Consider the following 25120-nt stretch of genomic DNA (forward strand, 5'->3'; position numbering starts at 1 on the left):
GTGAATAAATTGATGAATACAGGCATAAGTGCCTGAGCTGATCTCACTCTGTTTATCTACTGTTTCTAAATAAATTTTCTTATAAGCTTGCAAAGAATTTCTAGCCCTAAGCTTTTTTATTGACCATTTCTGGTTTAGTTTGAAAGATATTCTTCAACTTAATGTGGACAATTGTTGGAAGGAAAAGAAGAACCCATAAAGACAAAATTTGAAATGTTATCCACAGATAGTCATTATTAAACTTCTGCTTAACATCTATCAGTCCATTAGCCGTCAGGAAGCAGGACTGTCCTTATACTTAAGCAGAGTAAGTAGCATTCAGCCTAATTTTATTTGAGGAATTATGCATGGTGTTTAAGCCCTTTATCTTTGTGTTCTGACTACATTGGTTCAAATCCTAAATCTATTACTTACTAGCCAAATGACCCTGAGTAACTTAAGTAACTTCTTGGAGGCTGAATTTCTGTACCTATTAATTACCTATCCATTATTCTTCATCTATTTATATTTTTAAAATAGTTTTAGGATGATATGCCCCATAGGAGTTACATAAAGATTAATTTTGGGGCGCCTGGGTGGCGCAGTCGGTTAAGCGTCCGACTTCAGCCAGGTCACGATCTTGCGGTCTGTGAGTTCGAGCCCCGCGTCGGGCTCTGGGCTGATGGCTCAGAGCCTGGAGCCTGTTTCCGATTCTGTGTCTCCCTCTCTCTCTGCCCCTCCCCCGTTCATGCTCTGTCTCTCTCTGTCCCAAAAATACATAAACGTTGAAAAAAAAATAAATAAATAAAATTAAAAAAAAGATTAATTTTTGTTTCTCCTAAAGCACGTGGTTTAGTGCTTATCACATATTAAAGGCCAGCTTTTAAAATTACTGAGGCATCTCTTATTTCAAACATATTCCCACAGTCTTGTTAGTTGTTCTAATCAACAATTTTAACATTCATCTATAAAGGTTATCTCAAGGAGATGTGCACTTAAATTTCATTTAGGCATTAAGTTATAACAAATGCATCCATTAAACTTCTATAAGTGTCAAAGGATGTGATATCCACTTTATAGAAAACTACAACCATGCAGGCATGTATATTTTGAATGGAACAAAAAAGAGTGAGAACATATAATGAGAGAGAGGATTACAGAAAAGGCAGAAATGTTAGGTCACTGTAAAAGAATTCCACTTAATTCAAACTTTTTAACAACAACAGTGATATTAATAGAATTTTTGAGTGCCTAAACAAAGTTAACTGAGAAATATATCAAGGGATATGGTTTCAGGTACTCAGAAAACTAGATTAGGCATAACAACTAGCAGTGATGTCTTATTTGATATTTCAAATATAAACGTTAAGAATCATTGATCTGATAATTAATCAAATTTACAAGATGTTCTTCTTATCCAATAATATATATATTTACATAAAAAGGTTACAGTGATTTCTTTTAGTCCTCTAGTTGACTTTTTTGTGTTACTTTGAAAAGACTTAATTAATTTTCAATGAACTTCCCAGGAGCACTTGTTAAAGTATTATAGGTATTACAGAGGCACTGAATATATTAATTTCTTATGACTTGAGCTGTTAATATACTGTTCTAGCAAGGTTTTTAGACAGTTAATTAAAAATGCTTAATAAGGCAGCATAGTGCAAAGTACTTAAGGTAATCACTAAAGTAAGACACATTAACAAAAAACACAAAAGAAGAAAGAAAACATACCTTGATCATGGCAACAAAACAAATACCTTTGTTATGCCAAATAAATGTTCAGTAAAAAATCATTTCTGTTTCTAATATTGTTGGGCACTATCAGTCACAGTGTGGATTTCATCATAAACAGTGCAATGGTATTGCTGTAAATGTGTTATGTTCTGATAATACAGTTGGTAACTAATGTTGCCCCATGAACGGAATGTGTTAGAGATATGACTTAATTGCTTTGCGCCTCTATTTACACTTTCACAATATGTTTAATCATAATTTTCAAATATCAGTCTCAATATCATATTAATTTATTTCTTGGAACAAAATATTTGTAATCTTTCTGTCTTCTGAGAGTCCATATCATTAATATACTTGAAAGCTGGGACTATGTTCTGAAGAGAGAAATTGCTATAAATAAATGCTTACAGAAATTTATATTATTTTAGGTTGATTTAGAGCATATTTATTATGGCTAATATCAAAGAGTGTGATTTAGTTCTTTATAGAAAGTTATAATTTAGAGTTAGAAAGCATCTTGAAAATTTGTACTTATAAATATTTATTGTGTGGGCAAAAAGGCTTTCATTTTTACAGAGGGAATATACAGTGGCTTTTCGGTTTCTTGTGAGTGTGTGTGTGTGTGTGTGTGTGTGTGTGTGTGTGTGTGTGTTGAGTTTTTTGGTATACCAATTTACCCCAATAAAGATTAAAATAAATTTTGTTTCATGTTTATTTATTTTTGAGAGAGAGGGCAGGGGAGAGAGAGAGAGAGAGAGAGAGAGAGAGAGAAGGAGAGAGAGAGAGAGAAGGAGAGAGAGAGAGAGAGAGTGAGCAAGAGAGAGCATGACACAGAATCTGAATCAGGCTGCAGGTTCTGAGCTGTCAGCACAGAGCCCAACCCAGGGCTTGAATCCACGAACTGTGAGATCATGACCTGATGATCTCAAATCAGGTCAAATCAGATGAGCCAAAGTCAGATGCTTAACTGACTGAGCCATCCAAGCACCCCAAGATTTTTTTAAAGAGTTAGTCCAAGGTAAAAGAAAAAAAAACAGACTAATTTAGGGACATGGTAACATTAATACAAAGGTCTTCTCATTCATTCCACATATCTTTTTAGTAAAATTTGTAATGTTTTTAATTTTTTTTAAGTTTTTATTTAAATTCTGGTGAGTTACATACAATGGAATATTAGTTTCAGGTGTACAATGTAGTGATTCAACACTTCCATACAGTACCCAGTGCTCTTCAAAAGTGCACTCCTTAATCCCTATCACCTGTTTAACCCATCCCCACATCCATTTCCCCTGTGGTATCCATGAGTTCATTCTCAATAGTTAAGAGTCTCTTTCTTGGTTTGTCTCTCTCTCTTTTTTAACCCCCTTTGCTTGATTGTTTTGTTTCTTAAACTCCACATATGAGTTAAATCGTATGTATTTGTCTTTCTCTGACTTATTTCACTTAGAGTAATACTCTCTAACTCCAACCATGTAGTTGCAAATGACAATATTTCATTATTTTCTATGGCTGAGTAACAGTCCATAGTTTGTATATGTATACGTGTGTGTGTGTATGTGTGTGTGTGTGTGTGTGTGTGTGTGTGTGTGTGTGTGTGTGGTGTGTAGGACATCTTCCTTATCCGCTCACCAATCAATTGACACACTTGGGCTATTTCGACAATTTGGCTATTATAGATACTGCTGCTATAAACATCAGAGTGCATGTAACCCTTCAAATTAGTATTTTTTATTCTTTGGGTAAATACCCAGTAGTTCAATTGCTGGATCATAGAGTAGTTCTATTTTTAAAAAATTTTTAAATATGTTTTATTTTTGAGGGAGAGTGAGAGAGAGAGCACTGAGCAGGGAAGGGGCAGAGGAGTTCTGAAGAGGGCTCTGTACTGACAGCAGAGAGCCCAATGCAGGGCTCGAACTCATGCAAACCGTGAGATCATGACCTGGGCTGAAGCTGGAGGCTTAACCCACTGAGCCACCCAGGCTCCCTGAGTAGTTCTGTTTTTAACTTTTTGAGGAATGTCAATACTGTTTTCCAAAGTAGCTGCACCAGCAACAGTGCAAGAGAGTTTCTCTTTCTCCACATCCCCACCAACACGTGTTATTTCTTGTGTTGTTAATTTAAGCCATTCTGACAGGTGTGAAGTGATATCTCATTGTGGTTTTGATTTGCATTTCCCTGATGATGAGTGATGTTGAGCATCTTTTCATGTGTTTGTTGGCCATCTGTATGTCTTCTTTGGAAAAATGCCTGTTCATGTCTTTTGCCCATGTTTTAATTGGGTTATTCATTTTTTGGATGTAGAGTTTTATAAGCTATTTATGTATTTTGGATACTAACACTTTATCAGATATGTCATTTTCAAATATCTTTTCATATTCTGTAGGTTGCCTTTTAGTATTGTGTTTCCTTGCCTGTGCAGATTTTATTTTGATGAAGCCTCAACAGTTTATATTTGCCTAGTGTCCCTTGCCTCAGAAGACATATCTAGAAAGAAGATGCTATGACCATTGTCAAAGAGGTTACAGCCTGTGTTCTCCTCTAGGATTTTTATGCTTTCAGGTTTCACATTTAGATGTTTAATCCATTTGAATGTATTTTTTATGAAACATCAGGAAGAAAAATTAAGGAATTGATCCCATTTACAATTGCACCAAAAATGATAAGATACTTAGGAATAAATTTAACCAAAGAGGTAAAAGACCTGTACTCTGAAAACTATAAAACACTGATAAAAGAAATTGAAGTTGACACAAAGAAGTGGAAAGACAAACCATGCTTATGGATTGGATGAACTAATATAAAATGTCTATACTACCCAAAGCAATCTACACATTTAATGCAACCCCTATCAAAATACCAATGCCATTTTTCACAGAACTAGAACAAATAATCCTAAAATTTGTATGGAACCACAAAAGACCCTGAATGGCCAAAGCAACCTTGAAAAAGAAAAGCAAAGCTGGAGGTATCACAATTCTAGACTTCAAGTTATATTACAAAGCTGTAATGGTCAAAATAGTATGGTATTGGCACAAAAATAGACATATAGATCAATGGAACAGAATAGAAAACCCAGAAATGTATGTATGGGGTCAATTAGTCTTTCACGAATCATGGTAAAATATTCAATGGGGGAAAAGACAGTCTTTTCAACAAATAGTGTCTGGAAAACTGGACAGCACCATGCAAGAAATAAAACTGGACCACTTTCTTAAATCACACACACAAATTAAAAATGGATTAATTATAGTTTTAAATTAGATAGTTCACATTATTAGTAACAGAAGATGATAAAGCTTATATATGTTCATAATACAAGTTTGAATCCCTTTATAAGAGAAATTAAGGAGATAATATTACTATCTGTCCATTAAAAATAATTTGATAAGCTTCTAGATTCCTGGAATTATTCAATGATTCAAGGAGCAATTACAAAGATGTTTGTAGAAGCAAATTGGATTCTATCAAAAATTGCACTAATAATGGTATTCTCTCTACATATAGATATGTAGAATAACGTATGTGCAAAAATAATTAATTTGATCATTGTAATAGAAAAATTCATGTTGTATAAAAACTAAAAGCCTTTGATAAAGGAGATTTAAGTGAGTCATGGAGCATTGATACTATGGAAAGCTGTAATCCTCAAAACTAAATGAGGCAGTTCTATTTGCATTAATAGAAACTAATTTACCAGATATGTAAATAAGTGTGATGCAGAAAAATGTGTAATACAGAATAGAAAATAAATATGTATTTATTTTTTTATTTGAGTTTAGTTGACACACAATGTTACACTGATTTCAGATGTACAATATAGTGATTCAGCAAGTTTATACATTATGCAGTGCTCACCACAGGTGGAGCTGCCATCTGTCACCACCCAACCCTATTGCAACGTGATTGACTAAATTTCTTAGGCTGTGTATTTTATTCTCATGACTTACTCATTCCACAACTGTAAGCCTGTATCACCCACTCCCCTTCACCCATTTTCCCCATCCCCCATTCCCCTCCTCTCTGACTACCATCAGTTTGGTCTTTGTACTTGTAGATCTGATTCTGCTTTTGTTTGTTTATTCATTTGTTTTTTTCCACATGTAAGTGAAATCATATTGTGTTTTTCTTTCTATGTCTGATTTAGGTCACTTAGTATAATTCCCTGTAGGTCCATCCATGCTGTCACAAATGGCATGATTTCATCCTTTTTCATGGCTGCATATTATTCTAGGTGTGTGTGTGTGTGTGTGTGTGTGTGTGTGTGTGTGTGTGTACCACATGTTCCTTATCCATTTATCTATGGATGGACACTTGGGTTGCTTCCATATCTTGACTATTTATTATTACAGATAATGTTGCAATAAATATAGGATTGCATATATATTTTTGAATTAGTATTTTCATTTTCTTGGATCTAAAATATGGTCATTTAAATGTAGTTTTAAAATAGAGGTAATGATTTTTAAAAATGCCTATACACACAAAACCTATTCCAACTTAGAATATTTCTAGAAACATGTATAAGAAACCAGTTGCAGTGGCTGTAGGAGGGCAGGGGGTAGAGCTGTAAGCAAGGCACAGGGGATATTTATAGATCCATGGCCTGTCCTCAAGTTCCTGTAACCCTTTATTGGAGTATGACTATTATGGGCCATTGACCTGATTATTTTGTACTGGTGTCCACTTATCTACAAGTTATTTTAGAATAATAGTTATACCTGATACTGATATTCTAGGCCCTGATTAGCCTCTAGCATCTTTAGCCTCCGTTTTCTTTTCCCAAGCCTCTTCCATACCTATTCTTTCTATTGGAGAAGCATCTCCACCTCCCCACCAGACATTGCTAATATATTTCCCAACATCATATTGGACAGGGCACCATGCATACAGTTTCTTCTCCTATGACCTAGAAAGCAGATTTCCCCAAATACAATAGGATAATTCTACAACTCTTGTTTCCTGGAGTTTGAATCAGCTGTGGGGGAATACATGCTATCAGGATCTCATCTTTTTGGAAGACTGAAAAGCAGGTGATTCCTGTTAGATATTGAAACTTGGATATGGCAGAGACATTTATTTTGTGATCCTTATAAGCAGAACTGTCTAGGAACTGATAGCCCAGAGCCAAGCTTCAGTCTTCTCTGAAAAGTAAACAATGAATCTTTTTGAAGCATTTTGACAGGAAAACAATTGGTTCCAGCTGAAAGGACATAAGTATAAGATGTGTACATTATAGTGTACATGTCAAAATTCAGAAACTATAGAGGCTTTCTCTCTAACCTAGGTGGTCCTGCACTGATAGTCGAGGGCATTTTAACTGACATTGACATCAGAGTACACTGTCTCCTTTACTTTTGAGGGAAGACTTGTTGCCATTACAAGTCTTTTGGCTCAGCCTCTTCTGAAGGAAGAAGCACTCTGAAAGATTTACTGAGATACAACTCATTATGTAATATTTAGACTTTCAACTTCACATTTCCCACTAAATGTAAATTATTTTTCCAATAAGCAGTTGACTTTCAAAAACATCATAGAATGTTTGTATAATCAGAACCTGATGTAGTGCTTTACCCACAGTAGGTCCTTTATAAATCCTCACTGAACTGAACTGATTTACCTGTTTTATTAACAGTAAATTAGATTATCCTGTTTATAAATTTCAAAAGGGATATTAAATTTATGTGATCAAATATAAGCTAGGAACAAAGATTAGAGATGTGATATTTTGCATGGTCTTTATTCATGCTAGTATGTAAAACTGGGAAAGGAAATGTAAAGAGGTTCTAAATGTTTTTCCTAGGACAGGAATAAATCACAAAGTAAAGGGAAGCACTACTGTATAGATTTGGGGAAGTAATTACCAATTAAGGGTCATCACCAACTACATAAATAAAAACAAATAGTAAACAACAAAAAAACCTGGGACACAAAATTTTCTTGGCCCAACTATGTCTCATTTTTTTTTTGTTATTTTTTAGCATTGAAGATGTCCTTTCCATTAATAGTACCTTAAATCTTTTGGCTTAGTGCATATAAACTGAGTAATTCTATAGACATCCATTGACCATTTTTTTTCATTAAATTGCATATTACTTGGCACAAATAAAGCGTCATCCAAATTATTCACAAAGATTCAGGAACGTAGCATAGCAAGAATGTGTTTATTTTGGATGGCTAACGCATTAATTTTCATAAAAAATAACTTACCAATAAGGTACATGAACTCACGTGTACCTGAAATGTGGCCTTATATGTTTTCAGATTTGATAGCTTGTCCATAAGCACACATCTGTGAATTTTAATTAATGCTTATAAACTCAGGTCAATGACTATTTAATGAAAATTCACTAATGATTTATGAGAATTTCACTTGGGTTAGTATCAACTTTTGAGAACTTTATGTTGGAAATATTTTAGAATCAATGTAGTGATATTACAGTTATTTAGATGAAGTCTCCATTCTAATTGCATTTTATTAGCCTGTCTAAATATTATTTTCTTTCATCAACTGTTTTTATAATTTTAGTTAACAGAGTCAAACACTATGAAAGCCTGCTTATCTTACTGTATGGACCATGCAGTTGATAGATTCATAAAATCCAAAACTTTAGATTTTCTCCCCCTACATATTATATGGTGATATCCTGGTGCTATTACATAATTCTGTCTTTGGATTGTCTTTCTATTTCTTTTATTGTCATCTACTTCTTTGTTTTTTAATCTCTTTCTGGTCTTTCTTATTAGATTCCTACCTTACTCCTTGAACAGAGTAGTTTAAATGGAGACTCTCAGGTAGAGATGGGAAATGTGTTATGGAATTAAGATGGAAATATAGTGGAATATTTCTTTAAAAAATGCGAATGTTGACAAGGGGATGTTAGTTCACTGAGCAGTCATTTTTAAAGCATCAACTGATTATGAGTTCCTGAGCCAGATACTAGGGATAAGAAGATAAACCAGAAACAAGTATGACCTTCAAAAGGTCACAGTCAGAGAAAAGGTAAATATTAAATTATTGCATTATTATGCCAAAGTATATAATAGATATAATTACCAGACACTGTGAGAGTTTAAAAGGAGGAATTAATCACAAGAAATTTTAAGACAAGTAATAGAATATTGGATTACATGGATTATGACATTTCTAAATATTAATTTTCCATACACGTTATATACTTTGCTCATATATATTTGTATCTGTACCATCAGTGACAAACTTAAATGTTAGATCTATTTCATTTCTTATCTCAACACTTTTGTAAACGATACGCATTTCTGACTTTAAGTGAAATATCCTAACAATTTAAAACCAGTCTTAAGTTTATTATAAATTATTGGATAATTGATTATTACATGAATTTGTTGAAAAATATTTGCCTTCCAAAGGCTCACATAATTGTTTTGTAGGTATATATACATGATATAAAAAGACTTGGTTTCTAAATTCATTATTTTTCCCCTAGAACCACTTTCCAAGTCGTCACAGTGGGGTAATCGGGAAAATTTTCAATTAGCAATAATCACGCTTCAGATAAACCTCATTGTCTATGATACTGCCATTGCATAAAGCTAGAGCCACTTTCAGACCGTATAGAGTGATTGTGTTAAGAACAGAATCTCAGGGTGCCTGGGTGGCTCAGTTAAGCACCCAACTTTGGCTCAGGTCATGATCTCATGGATGGTGGGTTTGAGTCCGGCATTGGGCTCTGTGCTGACAATGCGGAGCCTGGAGGCTGCTTTGGATTCTGTGTCTCCCCCTCTCTCTCTGCCCCTACCCTACTCACACTCTGTCTCTGTCTCTCTCTCAAAAATGAATAAACTTAAAAAATTTTTTAAAAAGAACATAATCTCAAAAATATGAAGGAAGAGTTGGGAAAATGTGCACGTTTGTCTATAGAGTTTTTTCTTTAAAAAAAAATAAACAGCTTTGTTGAGATACACTTGATTCACAAAAACTGCACATATTTAATGTACACATTTTGATGAGTTTGGACTTATATAAACAGGATTTCTCCTTGAAATCCTCCTGATTTCAATTATTTTGGACATTTATCCAGAGGTGGTATTCATTTGTGGGTCATATGGTAGCTGTATTTTTAATTTTTTGAGAAACTTCCATGCTGTTTTCCATAGTGGCTGTACCATTTTACCTTCCCACCAGCAGTATAGACATGCTCCAATTTCTCCATATCCTTGGCAACACTTTTTTCTTTTCCTTTCCTTTCTTTTCTTTTCTTTTCTGTTCTTTTCTTTTCTTTTCTTTTCTTTTTTGTATCAAACTGTAGGATTTTCTTATATATTTTGGATATTAACCCCTTATCAAATATATAATTTGCAAATACTTTCATTCTGAGAGTTGTCTTTTTAAAATATATGGAAAGTGGAGAAAAATGGAGATGGCAATTTGATGGTGGTCAAAATACCCTGATTATAGTTTCAACTTTAATATAATTCACAGATTAAAATTGTTTTAGCCAAGTCAGTTTATCACTTTTTTTTGGTCTTCTGGCATAAGTTCCTATGTTTATTGCCTACTTGGCTACAAAGTGAACGACAAGTTGAAGTTTACATGAACACATCATAATAATTATATAAAAAACTTTACCCTTGTGAGGTCTTACAACGAGGGCTTAATAACTTTATGTGTATATTTGATACATGTTCTTAGGATGTATGCTTGGCCGAAAAGCCTATTTACATTACAACTTTCATCCCTTCCATTAGCGTATTTGACTTATTAAATCTTCCAATAGACTTTTTATTTTTTAAATTCGGAAAATTTCCTATTAATATATAATAACATTGTTTGTGTTTACCAGTAGTGTTTTATATTTATAAACTATCTTATATCATGACATAATACCTATACTTGTCATAAAATATCATTGAAATCTACAAATGTTCAGTAAAATCTTCAAATGTAATTACGTACTCATCATTAAGTATAGCTTGGTCTTTTTCTTGCTATTAGAAAATAAACTGATAAATTTATCACAAAAAGTAAATAAAACTATAAAGCAAATTCCAACCAATACACCACATGGAACTTTTCTGGTGAATATCTTTCCCCTCTCCCCTCAGACCCAGGGAAATTTGTAATGGAAAACTGTAATGGAAAATTTACTAATAGCTACCTATGATCCACCTAATAAAGGAAAATATGCTGTTTCTTTTTTTACCGAATGTAACTTTTAGTAGCATTGTATATTAAATGAAATGGTCAGATGTAGAAGTGGAAGAAAGATTTTAAATCGCTGAAAAATTTCAGCAAAACTAAAAATTACTTAATATCTAAAGAAATACAAAAATGCATCTAAACAAACACATATGATGTGAATATAAGCATCATTAGTGTATTGCAAGTATTTAACGATACTGGCCATTGATATCCATTAAAAGCAAGATTTCAGAATGATCTCCTGGCTACCATAATTCTGAGCAAAAGACTCTACATAGAGTTCCAATGTATTTCCTTGTAAAAAGAAAAAAAAAAGCCTGGATGTCACTATTTAAAACATTTTTTAATGAATATTTGCTTTGGGACTTTGGAAACAGGCCCAATGAGTGAAACTTTTTCATGACTGACCATACAAACTATATTGTAACAATTAACTTTAGCTGCAAAATCAATCACTCCAAAATCTAGTTTCTTAAACAACCATCATTATATTATTTCCTATGAATCTCTGTGTTGATTGGACAGGCTTCTGCCTCAACATTCATGTCAGCTGGCAGATCATCTAGAACTGGTTGATCTAGGATAGCCTCAAACTTATCCATTAGCCAAAGTAATTTGCATGGCAATGCTCAGAATCATTATGAGAGGCAACTATCTGAGGGCAGAGATATTGGGACACCTGAATAAATGTAACAATCTATGAGAAATTTTACACCTTTCAGTAGTTTTGATTTTTCCCACAAAGAGACATTACGTGAAAGTTTATTTTGCCAAAGACTGGGCTGGTATGGAAAGGGAGTCCGTATGAGGATTTGGCTTCAACAACGGAGAGAGTGAAACTAATAATAAAAAATGAAGCCAACATTACTGGGTATTGTCCATGGCTGGTATACAAACTGATGTTTTCCTTCAAAAATTGTTTGCTTCTCTATTTTGGTCCCAGTATAAACATTTATAAGCTATTAAGTGCCTGAGTGGTTTGAAATATAAACTGATCCAAATTATCAGTGCCAACAGGCTAGAAAATAATAGCCAGCTGACCAAATAGGGTATGCAGATAGAAATAAATTATGATTTCTGAAACTCCCGCAAACTTTCTGGAAATTAATTTCAGAATGAAATGCATCTGTCCAGATGGCATTTAGACAATTAATAATGTCATAAATCATTACCTTTTTTTTTTTTTTGTGAGGAAAGTTTTACTCTACTCCACCATCATTACCCAGGAAACAGTGAAACTTTAGAAGGGTAAACCATCCACCACACACTACAGTCATTCATTTTTGTTTTATTATTCATACTTTTTTCCATTTATTTATATGATTTAATTTACATGATTCAATGCATCATTTGCATAATGGAAATATTAATGCTGACTTAATGGGATAATTGCAGGAACTACTTAATGAATAATTTTGACATTTTAAAACTGAAAATCACTATATACCTTCTGTTCCATTGCAATCAGGTGCATTCTTAAGAAACCATCCGTTATCAAATCAATATTACAACATAAATTGTTTTAGTAGAAAAAAGGTATTTAAGCATTATAGAATTTTTAACCCATTCCTTTGTTAAAGAATATGGCAAGCCACTCCAACTTAGTATGTTTATGTTTATGTGCACAGCGTTTTCTCCAAAACAGAGCAGGATATCCAAAAGATTCTAGCCTCAAATTGAATAACAACAATGGTGTTTAGTATAATCAAGTCATATCCCATAATTAATTGATCACTTTATGGTTAAATTTGCATTATAAAAACTATATATTCAAATATACAAATTAATAAGCAACCACTTGAAAATTTTTTTTAATGACATGCCACTAAGTAAAATTTCTGAAATACTACTTTAGAGAATATACTGTTTCCGTACATATAGCAGAGAACATTATGAGAGTATCTTCACCTTGTACTTTCAGCCAAGAATACATATTGATAAAGTTTTGTGGGTTAACCTCAAATGTCATTTGAGAGAATCACTTTTTGAATATAATCAGTTTAAATAAACTAGTGTCTTCTGGAAAACGTGTGTGTCTGTGTAAATTGTACTTCTTATTTCAGATCTGTAACAAAATCTTAGTGTTTAATGTGTATTGGACAGTCTTTCAAGAGCACAGTAAATGTTAATATAGCCTCACAATACACTTAAAAGGTAGTACAGTAAAACCTAGGTTTGTGAACATAATTTGTTCCGGAAACATGCTTGTAATCCAAAGCACTTGTATGTCAAAGCGAATTTCCCAGTAAGAAATAATGGAAGCTCAGATGATTTGCTCCACAACCCAAAAATATTCATATAAAAATGATTACAATACTGTAATATAATACAAAATAACAATATTATATATATATATATAAATATAAAGAAAAATAAATTAACTTGCACTTACCTTTGAAAACCTTTGTGGCTGGTGTGAGGGAGATAAGAGAGAGGAGGGTTATTGTGTAGAGTGCCTTTTACTATGACTAATGAAATCACTGCTATCTATTGGCTCAATGGAATTTTTTTCTGCTTGGGGGCCACTGTATATTCTCACATAGATGCTGACTACAGTATAGTATTAATAAACTCTTTGTCATATACTGTATTTAATGTAACTGGCAATAAGGCAGCAGAGGAAAGGGTCTATATCTGCAGGTAGCCTGACCTAGAAGGAATCAAAGCATTCCTAAGCTTACTCTTTTATGGAAAAGCAAAGGTGTTCATAGGTGCTTTGAAGTGACAAAATATACACTAGTGCCAGTTTAGGAACCTTTCAATGTTCTGAAAAATTACTGACTGCTGCCAAACACCACGGTCTGAGGCCGAGCATCTGCACGTGGGAGAAAATCACCCACAATCCCACAGTGAGAGAGAAGAACCATTGGCTCAGTTGTGATCATGTGGTGTTCTGGGTCACGTACTACTCATATTGCAAGACACTGCTTGCTTATCAAATTAAAATTTCTTAGAAATGTGGAACACTTCCAGAGCAAAGTTACTTGCAATCCAAGGTTTTACTGTATTACAACTATTTTAAAGTGAGGAAAATGTGACAGGTTAAGTAGCTTGCCCAAATTCACACAAAATTATTACACATTGAAATACAAAATCTCATCTTTGATCTCTTGATAATAAGCAGTATTTATCTAGAAATTGAATAGCTTTTTTGTGGGATTATATCCCCACCTTTGGTCCATTTTTTCCTTTCTCAAATGCTTCTATTGTAAAATTACTCAGAATGTTGGGCTTATCTCATTTTTCATTTCTCTCTAGATCTGGTCTTAAAGTTGTTGATATTTTGCTAGTTTTCTGATTTCTTCAAATATTTTTTTCTTTAAATTTTGTCTAATTTTTCTAGATGTTCCCTGTACTTGGGTTAGCCTGCAAAATGTTTCTTTACCATTCCTAGAAGCAGAAATCCTTATCAAGAACTCTAATTACATAACAAGAAAAATATTGAATGTTTCAGCCAGACAATTTCTCAATTACCACAGGTCCTACCAATGTTAGCTTATATCTACTATCCATGAAGATTTAGCCATTGTATCCTCTGAGGTTCTCCATGTAGCAGACATCAGCACAGGATTGCATTTGCAAAGGAATTACTTGGGGCAGTTCCTGTGTAGGATGGAGTGGAGGAAGAGCAGGGAGTAGGGAGTGGGCAGGAAGAGCCTGAAGACTACAATGCAAGTTTTACAGTTGTTAAAGAAGAAAATAAAGGAACAATGAGTGGAAAGAGCCTCAGACAGCGGTGCAGTTCTGAGAAAGTCTCAGCCAGGCCAACAGGGAGTCCCAGGACAAAGATTACCTTGAGAATAGTCCCATATTGGGTAGGGATGGCTTAGCTCTAGGAATCCTACTGCGCTCCATCACTGGCTGGGAACATTCAGAGAGAGAATGGCTTTGGCCTAGCCAAGAAGATAGAGTGAATCCAGGAGGTAGAGCAGGCAGAGGCTATGAGCTCACTTATGCTTCTTGCAGGAGGTCTCTCCTGAAATGAGATCTGAGCAGTGCACTTTTGTGGCTGCCATGATTGAAATGTTACCAATGTTCTTCTGTTTTACTTTGCCTTTCTATTATGTCAGTTTTCTTCTCTAAATAATGAGATAACAAGTCCAGATTTTTAAGGTTAATGAAAATATCAAGTGAGAAAATATAAATGTAACTGTTCTGAAACAGAGGTGCTAAACAAATTTTAATTATTATGTCACTCTTCAGAGATAGTTCCTTACAACAAATATTTCTTTCATAAGCTTAACAAACTTTAAAAAAGTAGATAATAAATATGAGTTTTAGAAATTTACTAATCATCTTGTTGCATTAGTGACATATAGTTTAAGACATTTATAATACGAAAAGAAAAAGATATTTCTAACAGAAGTAGGCTACTAAAAGGCATATTGTACCTGAGTCTATGTTTAGAATTTAGCATGGATTTCTGTATGATTGGTTCTTTTTTTTAAATTATTTTTATTAAAAAAATTTTATTTTTTATTTTTATTTTTTAATGTTTATTTATTTTTGAGACAAAGAGAGACAGAGCATGAACGGGGGAGGGTCAGAGAGAGGGAGACACAGAATCTGAAGCAGGCTCCAGGCTCTGAGCTGTCAGCACAGAGCCCGACGCGGGGCTCAAACTCACGGACCGTGAGATCATGACCTGAGCCCAAGTCAGACGCTTAACCGACTGAGCCACCCAGGCTCCCCAAAAAATGTTTATTTTTGAGAGAGAGAAAGAGATAGCACGAGCAGGGGAGAAGAGGGAGACACAGAATCTGAAGAAGGCTCCAGGCTCTGAGATGTCAGCACAGAGCCTGACATGGGGCTCGAACTCACCAATGGTGAGATTATGACCTGAAATGAAATTGGAGGCTCAACCTAATGAGCCACCCAGGCACCCCACATATGTGATTGGTTCTAAATAACATGTGATTTTTGATGTCCTGCACTTAATATAGCAACTTTAAAGGATTTTAAAATGGTAATTAGCTTTGGATTTCCAAGAGGAAATTCAAATAAATTCAACATAAATTCAAATTCATATAAAAAGCATATAAAAAGTTACTAATACCAATAATATTTCCTGTGAAAGTAAACATGATCATCAACAGAATGTGTAAAATACCAAATTTCATGAGATAAATTATTTACAATAAAAACAGACAAAATATGTAGGCAAAAGCTCTTCTTTTCAAAGTCATATGTAATTTTTGTGGCTGGCTAAAGTGTTTAATTTTGAAGTCACTTAGGTTTTAAGAAACTTAAGAAATGATCTATACTATTTATAAATGATAGAAATAATCTACAGTTTTTCCATTATTATATATCCCAGTAAAAAACTAATATCACAATTAATTTCTCCCTGCCTCAGTGGTTCGTGTCAGCATATTCTTTATTAATACATGTGTATAAGTATCTGAAATGTTAAGATAGACTTATATGCAGTTGGACAAAAATTACTTCTTTATTAAAATAATTTTAAAGTTTATTTGTTGAGAAATAGAGAAAGAGTGAGAGAGAGAGAGAGAGAGAGAGAGAATGAGTGGGAAGGGGTAGAGAGAAAGGGGACAGACGATCCCAACTGGGCTCTGTGCTGACATCGGAGAGTCCGTTGTGGGGCTTGAACTCACAAATCATGAGATAATGACCTGAGCTGAAGTTGGACACTTAACCAACTGAGCCACCCAAGCGCCCTTTATTAAAATCACCTTAATTATAACTGCCAGGGGGTGAATTTGGAGAATAGGTTAGAAGAGTGAAAATTACAAAAGTATGACTAATCTGTAAAATAATGTAAAGGTACATTGTTTCAAAGTATTGATGGCTTTTCTCAATTTTTAAAAAGTATATTGTGAGGGAGAAAGAGAAAGAGAGAGGGATAGGAGTAGAGAGAGAGGACAGAGTGAATCCCAAGAAGGCTCCACACTGTCATTGTGGAGCATGATGTGGGGCTTGACCCCATGAACCACAAGATCGTAACCTGAGCTGAAATAAAGAGCCGGACACTTAACCGACTGAGCCATCCCAGTGCCCCAAAGTACTGATTTTTATTAAAAATTCAAATAACAAGAACAAACCTGGTACATGTATTTGAAATATTTTTTCTGATTTTATAGCATAGGAATAAGCAAGTAAAATTAACAACTCCAAAACTGCTTTTTTTTTAGGTTTTTTTTTAAATTAATTTTGAGGGGCGCCTGGGTGGCGCAGTCGGTTAAGCGTCCGACTTCAGCCAGGTCATGATCTCGCGGTCCATGAGTTTGAGCCCCGCCTCAGGCTCTGGGCTGATGGCTCAGAGCCTGGAGCCTGTTTCCGATTCTGTGTCTCCCTCTCTCTCTGCCCCTTCCCCGTTCATGCTGTCTCTCTCTGTCCCAAAAATAAATAAACGTTGAAAAAAAATTTTTTTTAAATTAATTTTGAGAGAGATAGAGACAGTGTGAGCAGGGGATGGGAAAAGAGAGAAGGAGAGAGAATCCCAAGCAGGCTCTGTGCTGTCAGCAAAGAGCCCGATGCAGGGCTAGAACTATGAGATCATGACCTGAGCCGAAACAAAGAGTTGGAAGCTGAACCGATCGAGCCACCCCGGTGCCCTTCCAATCCCACTTTTTAGTGTTCTTACACTAAATTATTACTATCACACAACCTTCAAATTACACTTAGAGATATACATTTATTATTATTTCTAACGCTTTATAGAAGTCAATAAATACATGTGAAATATCCTCACTTGTAGCTTTAGGATAACAGTTTTCAACCTTTTGTATGTTTCTGCTACACTTCTGATTACCAAAATTTTGATAATATACTTGACAAATATTTTAAACCCACTAAATGAAAGAAGAATAATGAAAATCTAACAATAATACAATGATCTAATGTTGTGCATTACTTATAAAAGCCATTGTATTAATTGCCTTCTTCTTTTTGTCTACCTAAGCATTCCCTTACCATTTGAATAGAACTCTTGCCCTGGATGCTTATGTGTGCCGGCAATCACAAGATCATTTTTTGAGTGCCAACTTGATACTGAACCAATTTTCTCACTGTGAGCCACAAGTAGTATACTACCTACCTTATGTTCTAGTGGATAGATACCATTATAACTATGCATATTCACTGTAGAAAAAAATTTGTTTTTAATTTAACTAGATGTCATACTGATTGAGAACTAATGTCTAGATATGGACTCTCAGCTGTGCTTTTCTCATTTGCAATATTGTATCTGGCATCATGGAGTCTTTATAGAAAGAGTTGAGTAAAATGCCCAAAATTATACAATAAAAGAGTCTCCATTTATTCATTATCCTTCTTTTAAGGGGTTGTCCTATGGGTTCATTTACAAATAGATGAAAGCTTTCAAGAAATGAAGAATAAATTTAGAATTTTAGAGCTATTGTACTCTTGATAGATTATTTTCAGAAAATTGGCCAACCACAAAACCCCAGGTAGCCTTATTAGCAAATTGATTAGCAAGAAAAATGTACTTCTTTTGAAGGTTTTCTACAGGATGAAATATTTTGTAAGTAAGCTAGAATTCAGATATTCTGTTTCTACAACTTAGTGATATGTGGGGAAGTATAAAATTTATGTTAAATGAATAACCTGTTAGTAATTTATGAACTAAGTTATCAATCTACATTAATGAAATAAATGTAAATCTTTTAAGTATATATGTATAAAAATGATGTGCCTTTTTTTTTTCCATTTTGCAAGAGCTGTTACTAACAGTGATGAAAAAGAAATGATGCAGACTACATAACATGGAGACATGCCAACGAAGGAATGGGCATGTCCAGTGTTAAGAAACAGAGGCTTTTGCATAACAATGACATCAGAACAAGAGTAGATTAAAAGTACTAGAGAGGACAAAATTGAATTTGCCATATGTTACCTGGTAACTGTCTTTAGAATTTGTAACATAAAATCTATTTAAAACTCTCAAATACTTGCTTATAATGAGCTACAAACCTGTAAAATGGTTTCTCCTACTGGTAAAATAACCTAGCGAGGCTCTTAGTCTCTGCAGTGAGTTTAACAGTAGGAAAGAAGTCTTCCAAGTTTTCAGCACTTTGAATAGCAGATGCTGTGTGTGTAACCATGTGACCACAGACAATGTTGAAGTTGGTGTTAGAACTGGGAACATATAGGGTTCCTGTTCAAGATCATGAGCTAACCTCCTTCTATAGACATAAAAAATCGAAAGCTGTATGTAGGACAATTTCCTCTGACAAAATGTGGAAATTGGTGAACGAACCGTTTCATATCCTACAAATGAGAGTGAAACGGTCTGAAAGTGGGTAGGAAAGGCTAAGACACAGTCCTGTCATAAATCCTACCCCCAGCACAGGAACCCACATTCTGAAGGGAGCTCAAAACCTGGAGCTTCTGCCTGAGGAGTAAAAGGTCTATAACTTACATTAGGCACCCAACTTTTTTTTTTAACGTTCATTTATTTTTTCAGAGAGAGAGAGACAGAGCATGAAAAGGGGAGGGTCAGAGAGAGAGGGAGACACAGAATCCAAAACAGGCTCCAGGCTCTGAGCTGTCAGCACAGAGCCTGACGCGGGGCTTGAACCCAGGAACCGCAAGATCATGACCTGAGCCGAAGTCAGACACTCAACCGACTGAGCCACCCAGGCGCTCCTAGGCACCTGACTTTTAAGACTGGCACTTGAGAGAACTAGGAACAAATATAATACCAAACTAGTCAAAATAAAATAATAAAAAAAAGAAATCCTACCATTAGTTCCAAGAAAATGTGTTAAAATTTCATAGCACTGAAGTATAGTCAGTCTGAATTGCTTTATTCCCAAATATAATTTGTCTAAAGCTTTATGGTCTTGTTTGATCTAAGCAAAATAATTTTATAACCTACTATTGATAGTGCTTTCCTTTATCTAGATTTTATAAAGCCGAAGCTATAAATGTTCTTAAGAGTTTGAGTAGGTTAAACCAAAAAAAAAAAAAAATTGACATTGAACTACATATTTTTTTTTGGTGTACAACTCAGTTTATTCACAGTTAAAAATATAAGCGATGACAATAGCCTTTCAGAGTAATAGGAATTAAGCTTTTATCACCATAGCTTTTAGTACTTGACCCAGAACCTTGAAGAGAGTGTTACAACTGACATAGAAAAGTGTTATTTAGGTGCTTACACCAAAGATATATATTGCTGAGGAACAATTTTTGAGTGAGAAGTTTATATAGTATCCCTTTATAACCCATACTAAAATTCATGATTGTGGCTGTCATACTTCTGGGGAGCTAAAATATTGTGGCCTAGAATCTAATCAATAGTATACTTCAGGTAGAATAAAGTGTGGTATATCAATATTTTCGCAACCATTATTTCCTCAGAACACATTACCTAGTATGTGTGGTAGTCATAGAAGAAAAATATAACAATATAGAGATTGCAAAATGGTATATAAATGTCTATAAAATGTAATATAATGATGCTAAGGTTTTTCAAATCAAGTTTTTGCTCTTCTCTAGATTTTGTTCTTATGATATTAACCACAAAATTACAAACTAGAAGTAAAGCACACAACATAAATAATCCAAGTTATCTCTCATTTTCTTCAGATACCTTCTTTCAATCTGATTTCCACTAGCCTAAAGTCAAAATAAAGAGAGCAATTATAGGGGGGCCTGCCTGGGTGGCTCAGTCAGTTAAGCATCTGAAATTTAGGCTCAAGTCATGATCTCACAGCTGGTGAGCTCGCTCGCTCTCTCTCTCTCTCTCTCTCTCTCTCTCTCTCTCTTTCTTCCCCTCCCCTGCTTGCATTCACACTGTCTCTCAAAATAAATAAATAAACTTAAAAAAAGTGCAATTATAAGGATTGGGAGATTCACTTAGAATTACTTTTAATGTGTAAACATCTAGGGGGTTTTTATTTACTATGAGGATCCCTTACTAGCAGGGGCAGAAGTACAAATTTCAGAAAGGACTCGTCCCCTTTGTTAGTTATAAGTAGTTTCTGCTAGAAGGAGTTTCTTTTTGTGGATTACTGCTGAATAGGAGAAACACTTTGTAACTTTGTCATGTAACTCATGTAACTTTTCTTAGAAAGTTGCTGGGAAAGATCAGGTTAGCTCACAAGGGATTAGTCAAAAGTCAAAGATCTAAGTATATGATTTCTGCATTATAAAAAGACTAACATGAATAATGATGATGAGGTTGAAAATAACATTTTACATTAGATGTTACATATATCTATATATAACTCATCTATGATGTATTATAAGCATATTATATAATTAACATGGTTTAATGCATCCGATGTGGCAGGATCTATACTAATAATTAATAAGCATTTTCATTTACAATCTCAAAAACTCTTTATGAGTTTTTTTATTGATACCTCAATTTTAAAATAGAGATGATAAAACTTAGAAGCATTAAATAATGTAGCCAAAGTTACATAAAATGGCAGAATCAAGATTTCTTCTATATAATCAAATTTAGAAGCAGCTGTATATCTATGTAGCTACACCATCAAAAAAATATGTTCTTTTGGGAAGGAAAATGTGTGGTGTTAAAAGTGCTATAATAATGAATGATATCATAAAGCCATTGTTAACAATGGACAGGAAATAGCAGCAGAAGCTACAGCAACAGTTACATTTTTAGGATAGCAGTCAACACTTGAACAAAATAATCACAACGAAAGTTTCCCTTAATAACCACAAAACAGGGATTTCCCCAAATGTGCTCCAGGACAAACTGATTTGGTGACTAAAGTTTTAGAGGAAGTACTTATTCTTTGCTATCACGTTGTAGTTTGTAGTCTTTCAAGTGGATTGAGAATGATTGAAAATACTGCTGCAAAGAATAATATAAATAATAAAACTATTGTGGTCCACTGCTTTTTTTCTCCTTTCCCACAATCTCAAAGTTTTTCTTTGGAATATAGTAGAAATGTATTCAGCTAAAAACAAGAAGAAACAAAGTGTCCAGGACATAAAGTAGTAGAGGTTTGAAATATGGAGATATATTACTTTCCATATCAATAAGATTATATATTTATGCATTTATGTGAAGTGTAGAAAGTAGTAGAGATAATAACAAGGACTCCTACAAAGTCTCAAAACTGGAACAATTAACAAAAAACTCAATATACCTATTGGTGAAGTTAAAAGAGCTAAGTCTTTTGAAATTATAAACACCGAAAATCATTAGGGATTTTCTTTTTTAAGGCATATAATTGTACTCACCCATTAAATACAATGTAATGAACTTTAATTTCCTGTGTTTATATAAATTTCAGTATAAAATTAGCACATAAAATGTTAATTTATGAGAGTTTTAAAATTTGTGGAAAAATATGTTCCAAGTCAAATTAAACTCACTAAAACGTCCCTTACATTTCAATTTTTCTTCAAGCTATTATTTTTTTTTCATTTTCAGAAATTACTTTCAGCTAATTCCTTAGTCCTTATGGGTCTCAAATTATTCAAAGATCACACAAGATTTTAAACACAATTAAGCACACACTAAATAAAATGATTTAATAACCATAATTCTCAACTATTATTACTCATATTGACCATTTCCTCAGGAAGTACCACTTTCCACAATAAGTGTTACATCTTCTATATTAGTTCAAATACTTTATTTGTAAAGAAGCAACTACAGTAGGATTAGAAATAATGGTCAAGATATAAAAAGTTAATGTAATGTTTGTAGAACAATCTCTTTGTGAATCCTGCATGTTCATACATAATATGTGGTGTTTAATACAAAAATCAACAGCTGCTATTGAAGAATTTCTTTCTCAGAAGACATTGATTATGAAAAAAGGAAGAACCACCACAAAGTGCTCTTTTAGTTATTGGAAAATAATACAATTAGTTATATAGAGTTAGTAAAACTTTCAATATGATACTGAATTAAAATATAATCTTACTAAAAAATTGAAATGACAGGAAACATTCTTTCTATATCTATCTATCTATCTATCTATCTATCTATCTATCTATCTATATTGTTCAGAAACTTTGAGGCTGGAGAAATCTTCCATAGACTTTTGTAGCCAATCAATGAAACACACCCCCCCCACACCCCCCCCACACATTAGTGTGGGTTATGAATGCATAAGGATATAAATAGTGTTGAGATATATGAAATCATCTATAAATAAAACAATGTTAGATGTAAAGAATATAATATTAGAGATAAGAGGAGGAAGAGAAACAATATTGAGACATACTTTGTTTCATATTTTCAGATAATCATTTTAGATTTATAATCCCAATCTTCATAACTAGTCAATGAGTTTGACACTAGATTATATTTTATAGAAAAGCAATGTGAGTATGATTTATAAGACGACAGATAAGTAACATTATTTGGTCCCACATTTCTCTGCCATCACTACCAACATTTTTATTTTACAATGTTGTTTCTTTCCATGTTCCAGAAGAAAAAGCTAACAGCAGACACTTAGGAGATATTGTTTATATAGAAGATAATATATCTTAGTGTATATTATATATATATATATAATAGATTTATATATAAAAATATATAATATATATAAAATATAACATATATATATAATAGATTTCAGACTATAATATCCCTATACCTATCCATAAGCATGTATAGGTATATGACACATTTACATGCATATAGATTTCTATACTGGCAGTAAATATAAATTAACAAATATATATTGAACTTATGGAAAAGAGTAACACTAATAGAACTTTCAACAACTAACATTTATATATCAGGAAGTCATCTAATTGCTTTTATATTGGTTACTTAATCCTAAAGGGAACTTTATACTATTAGTATCCCTGTTATAAAGATAATAATATTAAGGTTAGACATGCGTGACCACATAGCTAGAAAATAAAGAACTTAGTTGTAGAACAAATCATTCTTATTCTAGACCCTGGACCTAGCTATTCTCTTGTGTTGCCTGTTCCTTGCCTTCAGTTGCTGGTGTCAGAGTGGTCATTAACAGAGCCCATTCCTTTAGGGAACAAGGCTTTAGTCAAGCTCAGAACATCTTAAAATTATATTGATAGTTTCCTGTTAAAATTAGACACAAACCTTTGAGATAATATAAACATTCTAAACCTGTGTGGTGACTTAGTTGCTGAAGGGGTCATTGAGAAGACATGGCCTACAGCTGACCTGAAAGCTGGAGCCTGGCAATCAGAGACTCATCACCCCTATCTCTTCCTTGGAAGGCACTCTCCACCCAACCTTCCCATAGTGGGATCCATTTTGAAGATCACAACCTGGAGAAAGCAGTGTGTTGCTGAGACCATCTGGATGGTATACTGATACTGAATCCAGTTAAAGCCTCTGTATAAACTTTTAGGTTCTGTCAGGCAGGTGTGGAGATTTACTTGTCTTGTGCCTTCCCAAGACAAGCCTCATATGTAAGTTCCCTTGCTTGCTAAACCTGCCATCTGGAGTGTCTTGCCTCATTCTTCAGTCTCTCCTTGCCCTCCAAGTATGGGGGCCAGTTTTGGATTTCCCTGGGAATCTCCCAAGGTTTTGAATCAACATTGGTGCAGTGCAGGATTTCCAATTTCCTGTCTTTCTTCCCCAAATAGGAAATTTCAACCTCTCTGTGAAGAATTAACATGTAATTTATTCCTTCCACATCGTATTTGCTCCTCCCTTTTCAGAATAAGATACAGCAGTAGCACAGACATATGCATCTCTGTGACTGAGTGCACATGTTCAACACAGGCAGAAGTAGAAGAAAGTCCAAATTCTGTGTAAGTCCTAAGCTGTGTTTCAAATACTATTTTACCAATTGATCCTGATGGTTAAGCATTTTGATTAAGTAAAATTCAATAACTAAAGTAAGCATTGTTATTTGTAATTATCACATCATAGCATGAACCATTCAATTATTTCACTTTTTAAAAAAATTTTTCCTTTTTTTCCTACTTAATAGAATTATGCTTGTATTGAATACTCAAGAAAGATTAAAAGGATAAACGTGCAGGCTTTTAAGAATGACTTTAATGCACCTATACAAATATATAAATATAAATATATCATTGCACCTATACAAATATATAAAATATAATAATATAAATATAATTAATATATAATTATAATTAATATAATTAATATAAATATATAATTGCACCTATACAAATATATAAAACATTTTAATTTGAAGAACTGATCACATATAGATCAGTTGATGCTTAGAATGCAGCTATGGCAATCCTATCATCTATCTCTCTATCTATCTATCTATC

General features: G+C 33.7%; 1 non-coding gene and 1 pseudogene across 1 annotated transcript; one reads left to right on the forward strand and one right to left on the reverse strand.

Moving 5' to 3' along the window:
* Positions 1-25120, forward strand: part of LOC125164835 (protein SET-like) — a 58273-nt pseudogene that overhangs the window by 129 nt on the left and 33024 nt on the right.
* Positions 9148-9287, reverse strand: LOC125165124 (U4 spliceosomal RNA). The gene has a single exon (XR_007151989.1). It is a non-coding gene; the product is annotated as a U4 spliceosomal RNA (small nuclear RNA).

Source organism: Prionailurus viverrinus, chromosome B1 (assembly GCF_022837055.1).
Source record: "Prionailurus viverrinus isolate Anna chromosome B1, UM_Priviv_1.0, whole genome shotgun sequence".
Taxonomy (NCBI): domain Eukaryota; kingdom Metazoa; phylum Chordata; class Mammalia; order Carnivora; family Felidae; genus Prionailurus; species Prionailurus viverrinus.